At 36.8% G+C, this 24,495-nt stretch overlaps 1 long non-coding RNA gene and 2 other non-coding genes across 11 annotated transcripts; all 3 read right to left on the bottom strand.

The window, feature by feature from the left end:
* Window positions 1-3,468: 3,468 nt before the first annotated feature.
* On the bottom strand, window positions 3,469-23,972 carry LOC105439534. Of its 9 annotated transcripts, none has more exons than XR_004064124.1 (23): window positions 23,907-23,972; window positions 22,687-22,829; window positions 22,145-22,208; window positions 21,536-21,684; window positions 21,084-21,148; window positions 20,313-20,461; window positions 19,894-19,958; window positions 19,279-19,363; window positions 17,970-18,028; window positions 17,250-17,398; window positions 16,516-16,611; window positions 15,618-15,720; window positions 14,324-14,399; window positions 13,429-13,509; window positions 10,139-10,332; window positions 9,303-9,382; window positions 8,389-8,507; window positions 7,466-7,588; window positions 6,227-6,300; window positions 5,215-5,292; window positions 4,846-4,912; window positions 4,488-4,562; window positions 3,469-3,659 (listed from the first exon to the last, which is right to left on the bottom strand). It is a non-coding gene; the product is annotated as an uncharacterized LOC105439534 (long non-coding RNA). The 9 variants fall into 9 exon arrangements; XR_004064123.1 differs by having other exon boundaries at window positions 8,389-8,526; window positions 16,536-16,611; XR_004064119.1 differs by having other exon boundaries at window positions 16,536-16,611.
* On the bottom strand, window positions 6,881-7,016 carry LOC115924091. The gene has a single exon (XR_004064179.1). It is a non-coding gene; the product is annotated as a small nucleolar RNA SNORA57 (small nucleolar RNA).
* Window positions 7,986-8,121, bottom strand: LOC115924087. The gene has a single exon (XR_004064178.1). It is a non-coding gene; the product is annotated as a small nucleolar RNA SNORA57 (small nucleolar RNA).
* Window positions 23,973-24,495: the final 523 nt, after the last annotated feature.

The following is a 24,495-nucleotide window of genomic DNA, read 5'->3' as shown; positions in this document are numbered from 1 at the left end:
TTTTTTTTTAATACAGAGCTAGGGTCTAGTGCAGAGACATTGGAATGCCAATGAATGGCAATGATCAATCAGAAATGGCAAAAAATAAATTATAATAGGGTCTAGTCTAGTAAACATGATAAAAGAGAAAAGTTAATTAATGTTCATAATTATATCATATAAAGTTTGTATTTAGAAGGAAAAAAATAGTTTATGAGAATATTCAAAACTGACGGACTGCCATACATAGACGCTAAAATATTACAACCACCAACAACATGCATCTCAGCCAGAGCTGGTCGATCGTGATACAACAGAACAGCTTCAGAAAGTGCTCGCTAGCCAGGCGAGGAGGCGAGGCAAAGGTGCTGGCACCGACTTGCCCGCTGACCTGGCCTGGCCTGGCCTAATCCTCCACGTACAACGTTGATGCTAGCCAGGGCTCAAAGCTAAACAGTCAATTTTTATATTCATATTTTCGTCTAATAATTAGCAGGTATAATATACATACCAAAAATGACAAGACGAAATGTTATATTCTGCTCAAAACTCAAAGAGTCTGATTGCAACTTCTGCTTCTTCGGATATCAATTGGCAAGTAGACAACGTCGGTTCGCCGAGAAGAACTGAACTAGCTCGATCGCTGCATGATGATGAGTATAATTGCTGATGTGAAGAAAAAAAATAAGAAAAAAAACTCCGGTGTATCCCAGACAGTATACAACAAACTAAGAAGCAAAACAATAGAAACAAGAATCCGTGATGTAAAGGACTCTATTCAATTAAACAACTCTTTTTAGCTTGTTTCTTTGTTCTTTGTTTGTATACCATCATCATCATCATAATATCATCATTATGCACATCACCACCACCATCATCATCCTCCTCCTGCTCCTCCTCCTTCATCTTATTATCATCAACATCATAATCATTTTTTTCCTTCTTCTCATTAATATGATAATTATTATTATCATCATTATTATAATCATTATCATTATTACCATTATAAGTTGTGTATTACCTAGTACATAGAAGTAGTAGTAGTAGTAGTAGTATAGTAGTAGCAACAGTAGTACATAAGAAGTAGTAGTAATATTTATCATTTTTATTATTACTACTACATGTACTACTATTATACCATTATAAATACTGTCATCATCATCGATGATCTGTTCTTACGACTTAAATATAGGCATATAGGCCTTTAAAAAATAAATGTAATAAAATTATTTAGAGGGGGAAGGGGTATTAAAACTTTCAAGGTAGGATAGTTATAATTATAGTTACATTTCTCATGTGATGGAAAATGAACTAACATATGTTGTTTCTGTCGTACCATCCCCCCCCCCCCCTACATTTTGTATTATATTCACTGAAAAGATAATAAAAACAATATAAAGAAAAAGAATGTTACTTATCAGAAGAAAACATTCTCTTTGCTATATTCTAATGTCCTATGTACCCTGCTACTATAAAGGTTTTTCCATCATCATAATCATCTCAATTTCAATACTCCCAACTATGTACAGCTCCTTGTAATTGCTCAATTCATGTTTTACATTCTATATTTCTCCCCCTCCCCCCATCACCCTTTTCAAGCTGTGACTTTTTTAACTCCTCACATCATCTCTCGTTCTATTCTTCAGCATCTTGCACATTCACTGGACATTCCTCCTTATACATAATTCACCCACTTCTTCTCTATACATGTACTTGGCATTTAGTTCTGGTAATAAAACAATTTTATATTTTTTACTGTTTATTTATTATTATCAGTCAATATTTGTTATCAATAGAATGTTACATCATAAAATATTATAAAGGATCAATCAAAGTATTCTCCATTGTGTTCTGTACTTGAAAAATTGTAAATATTGTTGGTGGGGTGACAAAACCTTGTATCTCAATTTTTGAGATTTTGATTTTTTTGCATAATTTTGTACCTAATGGCCTACGACACCACCTGATAAATCCATGGAACGCCTCCTTCTCGGTTTTTTTTCACAAATTCCACACAAACACCCTTAAACTAAACGGCCTAACAGTACCAAAGTTAGTGTATTCAAATCCTCGCAACTTATTCAACCAAATCCTCGTAACTCGTTCAGAGTTGGAAGTAAAAACTTGTATCTCAATTTGAATAAAAACTAAGAGCTCGTATCTCGATGTAGATAAACGCAAAAACCTTGTAACTCACTTTCAAATATAAAAACAATTATTTTACTATATTTCAACAATGACATTAAAAATTGTATAAATATTCCAGTTTTAAAAAGAAAGGACGGTGTCACAGCACTAAATTTGTTGAGACAGGAAAGTTTTTTCGCTTTCCTGAAAATTCATGATTTTTGAGATACGAGGTTTTGTCATCCCACCGACAATATACTTTTTCCCAAAAGAAAATTTTGAAACATGCCTCCCTCCCCCGATAAAGTCATTTGAAATTCCTTCATTGACATTATGATAGATGGAATTAATGACATTTTCTGTCCATGGCCACTCTCATATTCACATCCCTTTCTTCAAAATAACATTTCTCTCCATTACACTCTTTTAGAAAAAAGGTAGAAATTAAAGCAATATGTTTTATATACATTTATTTTCAATCATATAATCATAAAATTAACAGTAACATCAAGATGAACATACACATTGACAAAATACACGTTTTACAATACTTTTAATCCATTAAGTTTGGTTTGAATTGTTTTAATGCTCTTAAAGTTATCGCAGTAACAAGATATTTTCTGACAATTTTAAATACTTTCAAGGTCCTGTGATATTTTACCTTAAATTTTAGAATAATGGTATTTTTGTATAGCATGAGTTTGACATTGGATGTCCCATTACTCAAAAGATCAATTCTACCCACCTAGTTAGGGTTTATAACATTTTTACCGACATCATTCAACCTTTTTACATGTATATGATGTGCCATCTTTCTGTAGCGAAATTAGTTACAAAACTACTAATTTCTATTTAAACAAAAAAAGCCCCTTCACAAGTACAATTTAACTTTTCAAAGATTGTTTCATAATGAAATAAAGGAGCAGGCAAAATAGAAATATGCATGCCATGGCTTTATCTCATTTGGACATCAGCAGATACATAATTGTTTTATTAGGCACATTGAATAAGAGAGTTCGTAAATAGCTCTGGACCGCATGACCCCAAAATATCCACAGATCTTAGACACAATGGATACTTCCCACCTGTGCATTTTAGAATAATCACTGCCAAAGTGATGGAGGTGCTTCATGAATACCTTTTGTTTGCCTCTTGAGAAGAATACTTCCACCTGTGTATCAGATAAATGTACTGTTGGTGCATAAATGAATACTGATTACATAACTTTCATGAGCACGATCCAGTATTCGTCTCAATGGTTTTACAATTTGGGTCCGAATGACCTTCATCTGCCCATGCGCAAATCCTAATTACGAACTCGCTTATTTATCTGGTCAAATGTTACAGGGATTATACTACTGAAAATATACTACTAATACTACTTTGGATTGTGCCATAATAATCCATAATGTATATGAGGCACTTTACAGAAACAGAAGTATTATATTTGAAAAATGGCAATAAAGGGCATCAGGTAAACAGTCACTCTATCCTACGGCCAGCAATGCAAACGATGATAACCATGTCTCCATATCTCTGTTTACATCACCAATCTATGAAAAGACGAAAATGAAAGAGAGAGAGAGAGAGAAAGAACAAAATAATTGTCAATATATTTTCATTGTTATGGGAACCTTTGATTCTGTCAAGCAGTAAAAACACCAATGAAGGTCTCTTACTGTACACATGTATAGAAGTAACTTATTTCAGTTATGGCTTAGTTATTAAAATTAGGCATTCTTTACATCCAAGTTGGCTTGGAACACTGAATGAGAAAAAAACGGATTCACTTTTTATACAAGATAATCCATTAGAAGATATCCAGAAATATTTCACATATACATGTAACTAAGTTTGAAAAATAAAAATAAAATTTAGTATCATTTGGTTTGTGATTAGTTTCCAAGTCAGATACTATCTAGCTAGGGTGAATTCATAGGAAGCATCGATTCCTCTTCAACCCCAAGGTGGTATACATCATTTTGTTGGAAACTGTAAACTCAGAAATCAAAATCTTGCAGTCTACTGTTTATATTAGGACACATGAAGACATGATCATAATGAAAGCAACCCTTCCCCTTCCCACCATCAGTAATCAACTCTCACTATGAATATGACTGACAAAGAAAGCGGACAAAATATACAGTTCCTCAGGTAGATAAAGGAACATCCCTTCACTGCTATTATGTAAAAATGTGTACAACAGGTGTCGCATGCATATTCACCTTTTTACATAATAGCAGTGAAGGGATGTTCCTTTATCTACCTGAGGAACTGTATATTTTGTCCGCTTTCTTTGTCAGTCATATTCATAGTGTCTCTTTGTTGTAGTACCGGTTCAAAAATATCCGGAGCAGTGATATACAGGAGAGAAAGCATACCTGGTTTCATTCAAGTCCTTTCCCGAATTCTTGTGGACTCTTCTCCATTCCAATATCACTCAGAGCAGTATTGACCTGTAATAAGAAAAACAAAGAGTTTCATAATATACGATCTCAGACTTTCAATTTACTTCAATGATTTCTTCTGGATAGTTTTCAGGTCAGATACTATCTAGCAAGAGGGTGAATTTCACAGGAATCATGAATTCCTCTTCGAACCCCACGTTTGTATACATCATTCCTTGAAAACTTTCAGCTCATGCTTCATTCTTGCAATCTACCATCAACTAGGAAAGATAAGAATACATTCTGTATTGGTCCATTTTTCTTTCTTCAAGAATATTCAAAGAAAACATACCTGGTTCCAGCTACATTCTTGAAGCCACTTCTCCATTTAGAGAAATCACAGCGAGGAGTAATATACCCTGTAAGAAAGAAGAGAGAAACAGGTTAAACTAACTATCAGAGTTTCAACAAGTCCATTATTTAATTAAAATGATTTGTGGATAGTTTCAGAGTCAGATACTATCTAGCTAGGGTGAATTCATAGGAATCATTGATTCCTCTTCAACCCCAAGGAGTTATACATCATTCTCTTGGAAACTATTAGGTCAGATACATGCTTCTCAGCCTTGCAAAACACATTATTGTGGATAAGCTTTTAATGCAGAGGAGGGGGGGGGGGATTAGGGATAAAATATCACGCAAAAGCAACCACATATCTCACCTCAAATATATTCTGCATCATTTCAGTATCATTGCTCATGCACCACTCCAGACCAATATTCCAAATGCCAAGGGCGTTCTATGAGGTACAAAGAAAAGAAAAACTTGTTGAAATAGTTGCCTGTTGTACTTTTACAAAGAAAATGGAGTAACATTTGTCTCATTGTTTTATCCCTTCAGTGTTTATCAAACTTCGAATTGTATGTATCCCTTTATGATTTTAATAAAGACCATGGGTTGCAAGGGAGAAGATTATTGACCCATGGACCACTGAATTATCTTATTCCCATAAACTTCTTACAGGAAGAATCCTGCTCTTGTGGGCAAAGAGTTAACATATAGTGCTAAAGCCAAAGCATGAGAGTTGAACGTATTTCACAATCACTATGAAGTCAAAACAAACAAAAGAAATTACCTGTGGTTCATTATTTTGCATATATGAAATTTTACAAAGCTGTGAGATAGGGATCATGCTAATGCATGTAATTTTTTTTTTTTTAATTAAAAAAAATAATAAGTGAAGGTTGGCATTATATTCTACCGATCCTCATATATTTCAAGTCAAATGAGTACATCAAAGTTTTGAAGAGAAAAGGCTGATTAATTTAGCTTCTTAACGGAAAAACATCATTCTTAATGGTACATTGATTGCCCGTCAGCCAGGTTTTGTCGCAACTGATGTGAGAATATATGTACTTGTGTAGCTCTAGCACCCTGCTACACTCGAAATCATCAACAATGTCATTGAAGAACTAAGGTGGTCAGAAACTCGTTCAGATTTGTACTGGCTTAATGCATGAAGCATGTAAGATGGTTATCAGCATATATCGATAAGATGGGGAAAAAAGTTAAATCATCACCACAAGATCTGACCAGCTTCTCCAAGTTTTAAACGAGTTCCTCTACAAACCTATGCTTCACTGGTAATTTTGTGATGAGAAATCACATTTCCACGGCATCTCAGAAAAAGTACTAAGTAAGCCTATGACCAATTTGCAGAGTACAATACATACCTTTGATTTGACATGGGAGATAGCCGGGTAAAACGTCTCTCTGACCTTTAACCTAGGATCTTCTTCATCTCCGTCTGAAAAAGATGAAATAATGTGAAGCCTTGTTTAAAGGGTGACGATATATCTCAACAAAAAGTTTTGAAGCACACACCGTCTTATCTAGTTGCCTGGATTGACCGATATGCCTGTTTAGTAATATTCCAAACTGAATTTGTACTTCTTGATCTTTAGTTGTCTTACACAATCTGAAGATAGGAGATCCTTGGACAACATCGCAGAAATAAGACACATCTTGGATTTCAGCCACAGAAATACTACATATTTAATAGGAGATTTACAAGATTTCGCTCACAATTTTAAATTTGACTACGTTGCAAAAGTGCTTACGGGTATTTCATTAATTAGCAACTACCAACTAACAGACCAATTAATAAATGTCATGAAATTTTTGCATGCCTGTAAACCTATGTTCTAGTCACAATCCTTGAGCTTATCGCAAGGCTTGTCTGACATAGCAACAGAGTATACAGCATTTATTCTGATTTTCGAAATATTTATATATAAAGTCCTCTTGTTGCTTACTTACAAGCAAACACATGCTTTCTAGGCAGTCAAGTAAAAAAACTTATGAACAAAGATTAAACAAATGAGATATATTGTTATGATGCTAGAGGATGGGACCAGGGCATGGTTTGACCCCTGACACCGAAGGTTCATCACCTTTATGTTCCTCCTGGTTGCATTCATCTCACAAACACGGTGGGAGTTCGGAGATGCCAAGAAAAGGAGGTTCTTAAATTATCCACAATAGGCCATCTATGAATTGTAACCAAATTTAATGCATATGACTTTGTTTAGTGCAACCATTAGTTGTTGCTAGGTAGGACAAAACAGTATGTCTTGCCCTACCTACCAACACGTAATGTATGTAATTGGCATTCTGACTATTGGAATACACTTTGCGGCACCTAATTATAAATATGATTACATTTCAAACATTGCAAAAACATAATGCCTCCGGCTACTTTGTAGCAAAGGCATGACAATTGGATTTGGCTGCCAACACTATGGCAGTGAATGCAACAGATGTTGTGCTCACACTATATGACGTTTATCTACACCTTAAAAAATTTGCTTCAATGTGGCCTAATGGACATCACTATGTGAATTACTTGAAAACCTTAACATCGTTTAAATTTTGCTAGATTAATGTAATATCAACATTTTCCCATTCCATACCTGGATATCATTCTAAGGATTAGAGTCAGAGTCGAAGATGATGCAGATAAGTATCGGCCGCTGTCAGGTTGATTCTGAGACCACCAGCTCAGGTGCACAGTAGGAACACAAAGCGATCAGAGTCTACAAACAAGCAAACAAAACTACACAATGAGCCATTAGAATATTGATAATAGTAATAATAATGATGCAGAGAAACACAAATATGACATTCTTAATATATTGCATGGCGATTACACTTGAGATATCTGAGCTGCCATGGCCAGTTTTCAAAGAATTCAGGATATGTGGGTCACAAGAGAAAAACTATTTTAATGTTTATCCAATATCATATTTTTGCCTTTTTGAAAATTGCATATAATGCGCTTGTGCCCTTTAATAAGGCATTAATGCTCATTATCAAGTCCCTCAGAGAGAAAATAAAGTCCTCTCATTGCTTACTTAAAGTATACACATGCTTTCTAGGCAGTCAAGTAAAACGAACAAAAAACTTACGAACCAAGATTAAACAAATGAGATGTTATGTTATGATGCTAGAGGATGGGACCAGGGCACAGTTTGACCCCTGACACCGAAGGTTCATCACGTTCATCTTCCTCCTGGTTGCATTCATCTCACAAACACGGTGGGAGTTTGGAGATGCCAAGAAAAGGAGGTTCTTAAATTATCCACAGTAGGCCATATTTGTATTGTAACCAGATTTAATGCGTATGTCTTTGTTCAGTGCATACATTGGTTGTTGCTAGGTTAGACAAACATTATGTCTTGACCTACCTGCCAACACGTTATGTATGAAATTTGCATTCTGACTATTGTAACATGTGACTAATGTGGCCTAATTGACATCACCTTGAGAATTAATAGGAATATCTCAATATCGTTTTGCTAGACTTATGTAACACCCAAATTTTCCCATGCCCTACCTGGATATCATTCTAAGGATTCGAGTCCGAGTCAAAGATGATGCAGGTATCGGCCGCTGTCAGGTTGATTCCTAGACCACCAGCTCAGGTGCACAGTAGGAACACAAAGCGATCGGAATCTACAAACAAGCAAACAAACTACACAATGAGCCATTAGAATATTGATAATAGTAATAATGATGATGCAGAGAACCACAATGACATTCTTATTATATTGCATGGCGATTACACTCGAGCTAGCTGAGGTGCCATGGTTGTTTTTCAAAGAATGCAGGATACGCGGGTCACAAGAGCAAACTATTTTTATGTTTATACAATATCACGTTTTTGCCTTTTTTTAAATTACATGTAACACCAATGGGAAACAAACTCTGTAATATTATGCACAATAAAACTTAATGTTGAATTTTGTTTGTTTACATTTTCACATTTTGATCAGGTAAATGGCATATTGCTTCCAACTAGTTGCGACTACTCTGTTGTACAGGATGATACAACACGAGAGATCCCAAAGATTTTGAAGCACATTTGGGCCCATTTTTCGAACTAGCTCATGATCAGCATTGCAGAACACCATCATTAATTCAGTAGGAAGTGTTATGTATCTGTCATCATTTCAAGAGCTCACAAAAAAATGGAAATTGAGATGAAAGACTCGTCATAGATTCATTACCCAAATTTCAATGACATTTCAGAATTTGAATGATTAAAGGCAAAAACATAATATATTACACGGTGATTATACTCGAGATATCTGAGCTGCTATGGCCAGCGTTCAGAGAATTAACGATACATGGTTGGTTACGAGAGAAAACTGAAGATAACATTTCTTGCTCTTGGGCATATGCATTGGTATTTCAAACTTTACATGTTAAAGCATGGAAATCCATATTGACTGTGCACTGAGTACCTACCTGGTTTACTGAACCTAGCTATAGCAGCTTGTCTCGTGTAGTTGCCTCTTACTCGGCCGTCGATCCTCTCAAAGAGATACCTACCAAAAAAAATATAATTAAAAATGCATAATTCACAGCAAACAGATATATGGGGGAAGGGGAGGGGGGGGGGGGGGGCAGCAATAATTGAAACTTTTATCTAAAGTTTCTTGACTTTGTGTTTATTCTTGTTCAGATCTTGGTGGAGGATCACCAGGCTTTGTTGAAAGTAAGGCGATAAAAGTGATCATCATTTTAAGAACACATACACAAGATTCTAGACTATGCCATATTATGCAACAATGAACATTACTTAACAGTACTTGATGTACAATATAAATGTGGACCTGAAACCAATGTCCAGACAGAAGAATATAGGAGCTTGTGTCCTACCAACCCCCTCGCCCTATATATGATTAAGCTTCCATTTGCAAAGACCTGTTAAAAATAATCATTAACCATAACAATTTCTTTACAACTTCCTTAAACTCTTTTCTTCTTCATACAAAACTAGAGGTTCTATAGTAAACCAATACTGACTTGGAACTAACGTTTGTACCTTCTCTGGATGAGGTAGTTCTCAAGGATGCCCAAAAAGCGGTTCATCTGAGAGAAGACGAGAAACTTGTGGCCAACGTTCTCGAGCCCCCCCCCCCCTCAACTTCCCATCCCTTTTAGGATTGAACTTATTCTCCTAACTACTAAATGTGTCAGAGTAACCAGAATAGGTTCAATTTCTATGTGACTTTCTTAAATTCTACGATACTCCAGGTCCGATAATTACCTACTACCACACTTAAAACTAAAGCATTTACCTTTTCTGGGTGAGGTAGTCTTTCAGGATATCCAGACAGCGGATCATCTTGTGGCCACCTTCCTTGAGCTATGGCAATAGTTTGTCCAGAAGAACCATCTAACCGGTAGACTGTATCAGCACCTTCAGGTGGAGTAGGGGGTTCACATGCACGCTGATGATGGTCTTGTCAGACATACGTTCAGTCATTTCAACCTGGGATAAAATGGATATGACAAACAAAAGAATGTTTTTACGTGCTCCTGAGTTGACAGAGTGCGCACATACTACCAGGGTTCTTGTTAATAGCCGGCAACCGGCTATTTTTTCCGGCTGTAACGGCAATCGTAGCCGGCTGTAAGCCTCTCCAAAAAAAAAAAAATAATAATACAAAAATCACATCATATTCGGTCAAGTCGCTATCTCAAACCCTGCTGGTCTTCAGACTGTCGGGCTGAGCATTCCCAGCCCCGGACTATGGCACAAATTGGGTCATCCTGATAAACAGAGACCACTAATAAACAACATAAAACATGTCTTATTATTCCTCATCTGAACTTGATATCATGATTAACCTTGCAAAGTTACTCTGTGAAGATAGCTGATCTGTGACGTGTTTATATATGCCTTTGCAATGCAATGTTTGCACATGGTCAGGGAGAGAGCTCCCTGCATGTATCATGGCCATATGAAATTATGTGGAAGTGTGTATCACACACACCCAAGACACACCCTGCAATGAGCTGATCCAAGTTAGTGACCAATGAGGAAGGTTCTCTAGCTATGTGGGTGGAGTTTGATACCAGCTTAAATTACAGGTTGGTGACCGCGCGTGCTTTCACCGTACCCAGTTCAGTGGGAGGTCAAGAAGCCACGCCCACAAGTGTGCATGTGACAAGCATGAGCTCTCCATCTGTGTGTATGTACAGTGTATTTGGGCGCCGGAAGGTTTGTGTGTACATGTGTGTGTGACTGAGAGAGCACGCATGGGCTAGCATGTCCCTGCATGTCCCTGCATGGACGAGGCAGGGACATGAGTAAGACAAGTAGGACAAGTGAGACTCGATAGAAAGGATGGCTGTGTTAATCGGCTGAATTGAAGAATGATCAAAAACTTAAATTACTCACAATATCCAAGACTTTGTTGATTGATATTTCTAAAAATTCAATTATTATTGTTATCAATATTTTTGTATTTTATTTATATATGAACATTATTTTAGGGGGCGAGTCGGCAAGGGATGGATATTAATATTGAGAGAGAGAGAGAGACTCGGGGGAGAAGGGATGTGAGAGGAACTGACCATCGAATGTGTAAACATTTAGAAAGTTGTGAGCTGAGAGTGCAGTAATAAGAAAAGGTACATGAGCGATGAACACATTGCAGAGAGAAGGGAATAAAGAGGGTGAGAAAAGAGAGAAGGGGGCTGGTTGTTTTATTGTTTACAAATTCATTCATGGGAATTACTGCTGCCAGAAAGCTGGCGCGCAGCGGCCAGGGTGTAACATTACACTGCGGTTTCTTTGATTATCTTTATCATCGGCTATTAGCACATTCCAAAATGTATGCAAATAACGGTTAACCGGAGCGAGAAATGCTAAACGGTTTTGATGAATGCGGTCGGATAACCGTCGGTTAAACGGTTTGACTCAGGCCTAGTGTGAAACTGTGATTGATTTGGCGATGCACGATTCGATTCAGAATACGAGCGCTGCACAACCGGTGCGGCACGCTATACACATACACTGTCACAGAGACTAGACCGTAGACGTACGTTCGTAAACAAGCTCAAGCCAGCGAACTCCGCTCGAAATAATTTAAAGAGGCCAGCTCCAGAGCTCGCTCTGCGTCCAAATGATCACCCGCATTGGCATTGCTATTTATACTTCGTAATCCTAAGTTAGATCTACCGTATTGTGAATAAAAAATGAAAATTTGTACTCATATGTACTCAGAACTTTGTCCAACACCGATATAATCCTTATATCTATTTGATAATTGTTTCAATACAACAACAAAAAGGTTTTTTTCTGGATCTTTTCTTTTCATGTTGTAACATTTTTACTTTTACTTTTAGCGATCTATTTTACCGATTCGAAAAACAGAGGTGGCATATTGCATATAAACGTTAAGCGCATGGCGATTGGAAGAAAAGTACCGAAAACTATTTTTTTTTCGTAGGCCTAGAGTCTATAGAAATAATTATTAATTATTATTTTTTTAATTTTTTATCGCAAACGATTTTCTTCACTGACAAGGTCCTGTAAACGTCAGTTAACCGTTTTTGCCCAGGACTACCTTGTATCATTATCATGTAATTCAAAATTGTAGATTCATCACAAATATGATTGATTTATCAGAAACAATAATGGAGCATTTTCATTTCATATTGTATATCATATGAAAAGTAAGTTATTCAGCCAAAATATTCATGATCTTTATCATTAAACTATGGCTCATACAGTGTGGTCATATCTTCAAAAATAAGGCTAAGATAGCACCAGAGAGCATCTAAAACCCTAAAGCTTCCAGGGCCCTTGGGCGGGCCCTGGACCCCGGCCGCAAGGGACTTCGCGCTTCGCGCTCGTGATGTGCGCTTCGCGCACATGGTGATGTGCGCTACGCGCACAGAGATTTTTGTTTTGCAATTTTAGTAGCCTCCTGTAAATCATAAATAGCCTGCTATCAGAAAAATTAACAAGAACCCTGACTACTACAAATTCCATATACATCAGGGTTTAATAGCCGAGATCTGAGGGTCAGGGGGGATAGGCTGTTTATTTTATTGATACTGCTATAAAATTCATGGCCAAAAAATTCCTGAGATGTCATTGCTTCTATGATCTTTGAACTTTTGATCCCATAATCTATGTGTTTTTCATGCGACAGTTTTTGCACAAACCGGAGCCAACTTGTGGGGGGGGGGGGGGGGGGGGGGGGGGGAGAGAACTTTTGCACAGATACAAATATCCAAACACACAAGCTCCCTAACACAAGTGGCACATACATACTTAAAGTGGTGAGAGCACCACATACTTAAAGTGGTGAGAGCACCACATGCTCTATGTTGTACCTTGAATGGATAGCAGCTTAAACATCGTTCAGTTCAAGGAATAATATACATCTTTGTTCTTGATCAGATTCTGTGGGGTGTCACCACGCTTGAAGGTAAGGGGGACATATTATCATCATTTCGAGAACACTGATACATGATTGCTGTTTATGAAACCATGGCACATGCAGGGCAAAGTTTTTATAGTTAATCCTATAATTTTCTACACAATATCAAATATCAGTCTACAAATCCTCACCTCGATGATGGTCTCTTCCTTAGGGGCCAAATTCTTCTCTACGTCTTCCTTCAGACGTCTAAGCATCATGGGTCTCAGGAGCTGTTCAAAACGGAAATTTCAAATTCCATATAATTATAATTAATAATATTATCAAACTAGATGGATTTTCCACAGCACGCAGTTGAAAATAATGCCGCCTCCGCCACAGAGCCATTTTACAAACCAATACAGAAGCAATTTCAAAATTCAAGTTCGATTGTATTAACAGGTCTCAGAATATCGTGATTACAAGCTATTGTTCATACTTCATATACATGTGTGACCCTTTGATATTTGACCACCCTGTTAAGGTGCTCTGTCATTCATGGAATTTTTTCCTACCAGGTACCCAATAAATTTGAATTAACCAATTGACTTAAATCATATCAAATGGAGATCTTGATTAACAGTACCCTACATTAGGTAAAGCATACTTTTAGTTGAGGTCTTATTCAGATTTGTACTGGCTTAATTTCACATGGTTATCAGCATATATCGATAAGCTGGGGAAAAAAGATAGAAATCATCATCATGAGTCTCAACTAATAAAGTGCATGTATAACTTTACATCTGTGGCACTGCTTGTACAATATGCTTTACTTGCTCTGCGGTCAATGTTGAACACAAGTCAACTTCTTAATTCCTTCCCTACATCAGATGGTAAACCCAACCCTAGTTAGTGCCTCCCTCACACCAGACTAGACGTACACTGTATACCGAACTAATAGTTGCACTATCCTGAATCGCCAAGAATCGGTTGGGTAACATTGATTTTTTCATATATGGAGATTTAGATGGTTTAGGTATGGGACTTCGTAGCTCAGACTTGAACTTGATGTCAATGCACTGTGACTATGTTTTCTGAATAACTCACCCATTTCTTGTACGTCTTCTGTTGGGCTATTCGTCTTCTCTGCTGATTCAAACACTGCCAAAGTCTTTTCTGATCTCTACATAAGAAAAATTGATTGAAATATACATTTCTTTATGAATTATTGTACATTTTAGAAAATTTTAAGAGGTTGTATAGACATTTTACTAACAGGATCCATGATACCAATGTTTGCAGACAAAACAAGTAAATTTACACATGTGTACATGGTAACTTTTATCCAAAAACCAGGGATGCCAACCTTTCAGAGCACAAATCCGTAATCATAAGGCTAAAAATCCGTAATTTGGAGACAAAATCCGTAATTTTCTGCGCGACGCAAATTTTTCTGCACGCTGGCAAGCGCAGCTCCCGCAGGCAAGCGCGATAGCACAACAAGTTAAATAACAGTAACATAGTCTACCTGTTCATTAGTTGGTGCTACACGATGCATTTCCATTTCTTACTGTATTCTTCTTTAGAAGTCTGTAACTTCTTGCCACGCTTCTTAGTTGTGGAAGACATGATGATTGATATCTAAATCCAACCAACATGAGTTCAGATTGTCGACGAAAATCGACGAACGCTGTGATAGCCTGTGAGAAATCCGACAGTGTACACGGCGCTAGCGTAGCGAGGCCTGGCGCTGGGCATGGGCGGGCGGTAGCGGCGCGGCCAAGAGAGGTATTTCACCCGGCCCCCGCTCGCGAAGCACATGTTGTATGCACATGTATGCACTGAAAGGGGTGTGCTAGATAACAAATTGTCCAATCGGAAGCCCTGTGGGATTTCTATGCATGGATTCAAGGATGGCTGCGCTGCAATAGTCAAAAGTACGTGCTAAACCTTAAACGTGCTAAACCTTAAAGTGCTAATTTTGAAAATCGGCAAAATCGCCAAAATCCGGAATTTATGGTATGAAAATCGTACCGCCCGTAATCGGCCGATTTCCCGTAGAAATTACGGGAAATCCGTACTAGTTGGCATCTCTGAAAAACAAAAGCTTCCTAACACAAGTGGCACATACATACATAGAGTGGTGAGAGCACCACAGGCTTTATGTTGTACCTTGAATGGATAGCAGCTTAAACATCATTCAGTTCAAGGAATAATATATCTTTGTTCTTGATCAGATTCTGTGGGGTGTCACCACGCTTGAAGGTAAGGGGGACATATTATCATCATCTCAAGAACACAGACACATGATTGCTGTTTATGGAACCATGGCACATGCAGGGCAAAGTTTTTGTAGTTAATCCTATAATCCTATAATTTTCTACAGTCTACAGATCCTCACCTCGATGATGATCTCTCCCTTAGTAGTCGATGGTCTCTTCCTTAGGAGCCAAATCTTCTCTACATCTTCCTTCAAACCTCTAAAGCATCATAGGTCTTTGGAGCTGTTAATAGGGAAAATTATTAAAAATTCCATATAATATCAAACTAGATGGACCTTCCACTGCACGTATTAGAAAATGATGCCTCCGCCATACAGCCATTTTACAAACCAAGACAGAGGCAATTTATAAGATTCAAGTTTGATTGCAATGCATGGACACGAGGTTCTCAGAATATCGTGATTACATGCTATTTTTCATATACACGTGTGATCTTTGACCACCCTGATAAGGTGCTCTGGCATTCATGGAATTTCTTCTTACCAGGTAACATATAAATTTGAGTTAAATCAAATTGAATTGAATCAAATCAAATGGAGATCTTGATTAACAGTGCCCTACATTAGGTACGACATGCTTTTAGTTGAGGTCTAATTCAAATTTGTACTGGCTTAATTTCACATGGTTATCAGCATATATCGATAAGCTGGGGAAAAAAGATAGAAATCATCATCAAGAGTCTCGACTAATAAAGTGCATGAATAACTTTAACATCTGTGCCACTGCAGGTGGTTTCCGTGACGATATCCTCAAGAGAGGTTGTACAATGTGCTTTGCTTGCTTTGCGGTCAATGCTCAACATAAGCCAAATTCTTAATTCCTTCCATACACCAGATGGTAAACCCAACTCTAGTACGTCCCTCACACCAGACTAGAAATACACTGTATACTGTAGACTGAACAAATAGTTGCACTATCCTGAATCCCCATGAATGGGTTAACGTTGATTTTGTGGTTGGGTTTATTTGTTCATATATGGAACTAAGTGGCTTGGCCTAGAACTCGATGTCAACACACATGTTTTCTGAACAACTCACCCATTTCTTGTACACGTCTTCTGTTGGGCTGTTCGTCTTCTCTGCTGATTCAAACACTGCCAGAGTCTTTTCTGATCTATACATAAGAAAAATTGATGGAAGAGGTTGAAAAATTATTTTTACAAACAGGATTCATGATACCTGTGTTTGCAGACAAAACAGTTCACAATCAAGAAATCTAAATCGTGGCACATGGTAAAACAAGCCAAATTTGTTTACATTTTGTATCATTCAGTATCAGATTGTTTGTTGACAGCATGGTGATGAGGTATTTTTGGACCAATCCTCCTCAAGAGTCTAACGGATAATCATCATAAACTGAATGAAAATGGATAAATTTTGATAATTCAATACCAAGCATTATTCTACATTTCCTCACACTTACCAAATCTTCTTGCTATAACAAAGAATATCACTTGCTTTAAAAAAAAAAAAAATCCAAAAACTAAAAGTAGACATGCTAATATATGGGATTCACAAATCAGAAACACTAATTTTACATGGATGTTAATAATAAACAGTGAATTCTAAATAGTATGAGCTTAGCGTATCAGTCATTCTTTTCTCATAATTAATGCTGATATATTTGTTTATGTACTTTACTCTACTGCCAAGATGTAAGTTAACACTTATTAATAGTCTGTGTGACCTGGGAGCCTAGACTAAGTAAGCCCTATCACAACTCAAACACTATTTGGAGAATAAATGTCTCACCTTCAAGACAGAGGCACACTGACTTGGTTTGAAACCAGGATCTCCTAATTTCCAGACCACTGCTCTAACTACAGAGTCAGCACACCCACTCATGGTTGAATCTGCCCAAAGACAGGTTTTCCATCAAACCAAGAGAGATGTTGAGATAGCTAAAGAATTTGAGAAAGGGAGAGAAAAAGCGTATAAACAGATAAAAATGTTTTTTCATAACCAGCAGAACAAAGAAGGGCCTTTTTAGGATTTAGAAAATGAAGCTAAGAAAGTTAGGTGGTTAAACAAAATATGAGTCAAAATCAGATTCATGTTTGATGACAGCATGGCTATTCAGACCAATAGGGAAATTTAGAATCATCACTTATAAGACTCATCAAAATACATAACCAACCTTTCAAAGCAAAAATTAAGAACATCTGAAGGCAAAATTAAGAATACGGCCATTTTGTTTACTATTTAAAAGTTTTCATCAGAAGAGAGGAATCTAGGATTCATAACATTAGTGTGATGGCCAAAAATTAGGAATCATTCCTTCAAAATAGGAAAGGTTGGCAGCTATGATAATGTACCAAGTTGGTGTAAAATATGCACAAAGGACGAAATTCACCAAAAACTTGTTTCGATTTATGCTAGTACAAATTGAAGTGTAAGACTCCCAAGTTAAAACTACAACTTCCAAGTTAAAGCCACACCTCACATATGCTAAAAGCTGACCATCTCTCTTACCTTTTTTCCCAGCAAGTTCCGTAGACTTCATCGACCAAGTTGACTTCTAAACCAACTAACTGACCAAGGATGCAAAGAGTAAAGAAACAAACAGAAAATTAAGTCTTATTGTTCACTCGTACACTCCTCTTCCAATATGAAATTATGCCAAAGTTACAAATACTTATCATTCAGAATCAGATCGTTTGTTGACAGCATGGTGATGAGGTATTTTTGGACCAATCCTCCTCAAGAGTCTAACGGATAATCATCATAAACTGAATGAAAGTAGATGAATGTTACATTTTTCATGGGGGTGTATTCTTCATTTTCTTATTCCCATCTGAAGCTTGGTATGAAGCAAGATTTTTTTTTTCCTTCAGTATGACCAGCAACTGCTCTCTATAACAGAACTGTACATTGTATAATTAATACCAACTTTGAGGACTGTTCTTCAAAATAAGAATAACAAGAAAAGAACAGTTCTTTTATAGTGTATTATACCTTTAAAAGTGTCTCAATGGATAGGAAAAGCTAAGAAATAAGCAAAGCAAGCAAAACAAGTATAAAGCTGAAGGAAAATGTCATAAACTGCTTCAGAGCATTTTCAAATCAGCTTGTGGTGATGATTTAGAAAATTTAGAAGTGATATACGCTAGTGCTGTAGTCAAACGTTTAACCATCCGGTATCCGACCGCCCATGGCGGATTCCGTTTTCAATTGGACGGTTTCGTTTTCCCGTTTTTTTTAATTTTTTTTTTTTTTTTTTTTAAGTTTCGATTTATGCCCCTCCACCTGGCACTATGCCTGGCAATGTCTCCCAGCTCAGTAATCGGTGTGATGACTTACCAATTGGAAACTAGAACAACACTCCAATTTGTCTGTCATCTTGGTTTGAAAGTAATCTTTGTAATAGATCTCAATATATATTCATCCAAGTTTAACACATGGTGTACCACAAGGTTCTATCCTAGGTCCTCTACTGTTTTTAATTTACTTCAATGATCTTACACATTATTCTAAAACGACATTGTTACTATTATTTGTGACTAGTTCACAAGCACAAATCGGCGCCTTCAGTTAAATCACCTTCCTGCTTTTTCACACGGCAAAAAAAAAAAAAAAAACGATTTTTTTTTTTTTTTTTTTTTTTTTTTTTTTTTTTTTTTTTTTTTAAATAAATCGTTTAACCGAAAACCGTCGGTTTTGACAGGCGGTTAAACGAAATTGGAGATATCCGTGATGTTACAGCACTAATATACGCTATAGTACAATAATGGTATTCAAAGTTTCCATCACTTCATTCCGGTCCATTCCAAATGTTACTCACCTCTCAATTCTGAATCTACAACACAAGATGGGACAGGACAGGACTGGATTCCACATCAATAGATGAAGATCTTGGCTATTTATAACTATGGGCAAAAAGAGTACAAATAAAAGGGTTAGAATAAAGTACCTCATATTGCATTATCCTCCCATTACAAGCTGTATTAAAATATCTAATGATACGTTGCATAAAGATCAAATTGAGGCCATTAAGAATTTGGCTAGGAGAATGAAAGGAAGTTTATGATTTTAAGTAAAAGAGTCAACATCAGATTCATATTGGACATCAAGGTTGTTCAGACCAATAGGGAATTGGATCATCACATTGAGGACTCCTGATAATCTAAAGCCTAGAAAATGTCAAAGTAACCAGTCATGCAGACAGGGAACGGGATAAATCCCATTTCTCCAATCCTATTGATGACAGAGCAACATCAAATTAAATTTTACATGTTTCATGAACAAGCCAATTAATGCCAGACCACATAAACAATAATAAGTCGGCACAAAATAATTGCACAAAAGCTTAATTGTTTACACCGTGGTATCATTACAAATTACATTAGGGGTGTATAACCTTAAAAAGTGGTCTCAACTCCTGACACACATGTCTTACCCTTCAATCCTGAGCATTGGGACCTTCATCCGATGTTCACGACTGCTGCTGACTGACCTAGGAAACTAAAATAAGAGCAGTAGAAAAACAATATTTTACATCCTTCATTTTCTTGAAGAGTTATAGTTCTTTTCTTTTGATAGGAATGAGAGGTAAAATAATAAATTTCTCCTTTGTCCCTGACAAATTTATTTATCATTCAGTATCAGATTGTTTGTTGACAGCATGGTGATGAGGTATTTTTGGACCAATCCTCCTCAAGAGTCTAACGGATAATCATCATAAACTGAATGAAAATAGAAACATAAGTGTTTTTATTCTTCACTTCATCTCCCTAAGAAACCACTTTGTGTATATTCGACTCGATAAATATCAAAGAATGTATAAATGTACAACTGCTTAATTTTGTAGTGCCTTACCACACAATTGAAGCATGACACCTTGGTTTTGAACCCAGGACCTCGTAGTTTGTAGAGTGCTGCTCTTTCCATCAAGTCACCAGACCTCACATTATAGAATGGTAATCTACAGCAGGACTCGTCTTCTTCAAGTACATAAAGAATGGCACCTATCCATGGATAGAAGAGAAAGTGATATTATTTAATAAACAATTTGATTGAGTAAGAATTAGAAAAGACAGAGGAGAGGACAGGGGAGGACTTATTTATAGGAACTAGAGTCAACATCAGATTCAAGTTAGTTTGACAGCAAGGTTGTTCAGACCAATAGGGAAATATGAATCATCATTTGAAGACTCCAAATACTGTAATAATAATAATAATAATAATAATAACAATATTTATAAAGCACAACATATCCATCTTCTAGAGATGCTCAAGGCGCATACAAATAATTTAAATTAATATTCAATAAAGAAATATTAAATGTTAACTTGCATTAGATCATTCAACTAGACCCTAGAAAATACCAAAGTAACCAGTCTTACAGGCAAAGTAGGGATGAGTTCCCCAACCCCGAAAAGCCTTCTGATGACGAGAGTGAAAACACATAACTGACATGTGGACACTGCATATATGAGCAAGCCATCTAATGACAGATCAATTCAATTAAAACTGATATTCACATCTGTGTATCAATCTTAAGTAGATATGATGTGTGTAAACTTTTAAAAAGGTTGTCACTCTCTCTCTCTCTCTCTCTCTCACATGCATGGCGTGTACATGTCTTACCTTTCAACCCTGAGCATTGCCATCACTGGTCCACCCATCCAATATCAAGGACCACTGCTGACTGGCTAGGGATACCAATAAAAATGAATAGAAAAACAATGTTTTACATTCTTCATTTTCTTGAAAAGTTTAAGTTCTTTTCTTTCAACAGGAATGAGGGGTAAAATAATAAATTTCTCCTTTGTCTAGATGACAAATCTATTTATCATTCAGAATCAGATTGTTTGTTGACAGCATGGTGATGAGGTATTTTTGGACCAATCCTCCTCAAGAGTCTAACGGATAATCATCATAAACTGAATGAACATAGAAATAAGTGTTTTAATCAAACCACTTTGTGTATTCAACTTGATTAATATCAAAGAATGTATGAATGTATCTGCTTAAAAATTAAGAACTCAGGTGTTTTTTTTTTAAGTGAGGGATTAAGTAAACAGGGAGTCGTGCCTTACCACACAATAGAAGCATGGCACCTTGGTTTTGAACCCAGGACCTCATGGTTTGTAGACTGCTGCTCTTTCCATCAAGTCACCAGACCTCTCATTATAGAATGGTAATCTACAGCAGGACTGGTCTCCGTCAAGTAAATGAATAATGGCACCTATCCATAAATAGGAGAGAACATGAGAAAAATTCATAACAATTTGAGTTAGAATTACAAAAGAAAGAGGCAGGGGAGGACTTATTTATAGAAACTAGTCAACATCAGATTCAAGTTCGACAGCAAGGTTGTTCAGACCAATAGGGAAATGTGAATCATCACTTTGAAGACTCCAAAATACTGTAAACCCTAGAAAATGCCCAAGGTACTAGTCTTACAAGCAAGAAAGGGACGAGTTCCCCAGCCCCCTAAAACAAGGCCTACTGGTGACAAGAGTGACAACACATAATACCTGAAATGTAGACACTTCATTCAAGAACAAGCCAACTAAGTACAGATCAATTCAATTAAAACCCATATTGACACCTTGGTTTCATTTTTAAGTACATAGGATGTGTGTAAACTAAAAAAAATGTTATCACTCTCTCTGTCTCACATGCATGGCATGTACATGTCTTACCTTTTCATCATGAGCATTGCCTTCACTGGTCCACCATCCTATGTTAACAACCACTGCTGACTGGCTAAGGATATAAAAATAACAATAACAAATTAAAAAATGTTTTACATGCTTTATTTTTTCTAGAAATGCTGGTTTTTCATGAGTTAAAAAAAAAGAAGCCAAAATGGGTAAATAAATCAATTTCTCCTTTCGTCCATGACAAATCTACATCCTTCACTTTCTTGAAGACTTCTTTTCTTTTGAGAGGAATGAGGGGTAGAATAATAAATTTCTCCTTTGTCCATGACAAATCTATTTATCATTCAGTATCAGATTGTTTGTTGACAGCATGGTGATGAGGTATTTTTGGACCAATCCTCCTCAAGAGTCTAACGGATAATCATCATAAACTGAATGAAAATAGAAACATTAAGTGTTTTTATCAGACCACTTTGTGTATTTCACTTGATTAATATCAAAGAATGTATGTCTGCTTAAAATGAGAACTACAGTATTTTGTTTAAAGTGAGGGATTAAGTAACTGGGGAGTAGTGCCTTACCACACAATAGAAGCATTGGGTCTTGAACCCAGGACCTCGTAGTTTGTAGACTGCTGCTCTTTCCATCAAGTCACCAGACCTCTCATTATAGAATGGTAATCTACAGCAGGACTGGTCTTCATCAGGTGAATGAATAATGGCACCTACCAATTAATGGAAGAGAAAGTGATATTATTTGATAATAAACAATTTGTTTGAGTAAGAATTAGAAAAGACAGAGGCAAGGGAGAGCTTATTCATAGATTAGTGACTACAGTCAACATCAGATTCAACTTAGTTTGACAGCAAGGTTGTTCAGACCAATAGGGAAATGGGAATCATCATTTGAAGACTTCAAATACTTTAATCCCTAAAAAATGCAAAACAACATGTGAGCCGCCATTATCTATTGCCGGATTATAATGACAACAGAAACAAAAATGCGTGCCTACATTATCATTCAAAATGCATGTTTTGCCTCTTCTCTTACTAGATCAAGAGTCTTAGACCAATATTATTAATTTCAAATTCGTGAAAAGGCACTTTATATCAACGAACATGTTCTACAACAACTCTAAATGACTGGGGGGGGGGGGGCAATGAGCAATCCAAAATAACATTTTTTAAAATTTTATTTTTTATAAATATTTTTACTCAAACCCCCCCCCCCCCCCCCATAGCTGGGATTATTCTGTCATTTAGAGTCGTTGTAGGGCATGTTCGTTGATATAAAGTGCCTGTAGTGCCTAATATTGTGGTTTCCAACCATATTTGGTGGTAGGTTTTTCATAAGCCGGAAGATTCTACTACAAATTTGAGGTGGGAGGAATTCAATTAGGGCGTGGTGGCGCACTGGCGAGTCTCCCTCCAAAATATGTGGGGGAGGATCATTGACAGCCCTGCTATATGTCACATCATCAAGTATTTATTTTTCAGTTTGGTAATCCTTCAGATTCTGCCCAAATTAAATCAAACTTCCAAAACATCCAAAGATTCCTAGACCTTCTAGTTCAATTCCACTGACCATGCCGACTGAGCTGAGCTGAGCTGACCATCATGATCATCATGGCATGCCGACAATAATTTAAGCTCACACAAATGACACAATTATCCCTGATTACGGCAATATCTTCACAATACTCATTCAGTCACTCTCAGCATGTCATGCACTTTCACCAAGTCATAGGTTACATTTTAGTTCATATTATTTAAGCTAAACAAAAAGATAACTTTACACTTACTGCGTGTTCTGTGCATGCACACCTGGAGCCGTGGGCCTTCGTTGAGAAAATGGCCAACGTATCTCGCGCACGTTAGAACTAGCTATATTTCTAGCCACGTGTTGTATCAAATAGCCAACGTCAGATGGCGCCATATAAGCCATGGACTTTCGTCCTAAAACTTCTTTCGGAAGACCCATGAATATGATGGTCCTTTTTTTGGGGGGGGGGGGGAGGGGGGGGGGGCTGATGTGCTCATGAGCTCGAGTAAAGAATGGCCGAGCTCTAAAATACTAACTTTCTTAACAATCAAAGAGTTGGGGATTTTCACTTATCTTATTTGTTTATAATAAATGTAGTATATTTGTGGTGAAAGATTTGAATGCTCTTTCTCAAATATATGAAAAAAACTTTTCAAACTGTATGCAGTCCTGATATAATTGGAAACTGGTGAGGTAGGCCTATCCAGTCAGAGTTTATTCTTTGTATCATTATTTATATTTCTCATACTTTATATGCATAATTCTAGAGACATAAACTCATTAAAATCAAATCTTATTTATTTCTACTTCCAATTCCATTAATGTTGATTCCATCTTTTACTCCCAAG

The sequence above is a fragment of the Strongylocentrotus purpuratus genome, unplaced genomic scaffold (genome assembly GCF_000002235.5).
Source record: "Strongylocentrotus purpuratus isolate Spur 01 unplaced genomic scaffold, Spur_5.0 spur5_contig_836, whole genome shotgun sequence".
Classification (NCBI taxonomy): Eukaryota; Metazoa; Echinodermata; class Echinoidea; order Camarodonta; family Strongylocentrotidae; genus Strongylocentrotus; species Strongylocentrotus purpuratus.
The sequence above is the reverse complement of the archived record's forward strand: the minus strand, read 5'-3'. Positions and strand labels throughout refer to the sequence as shown.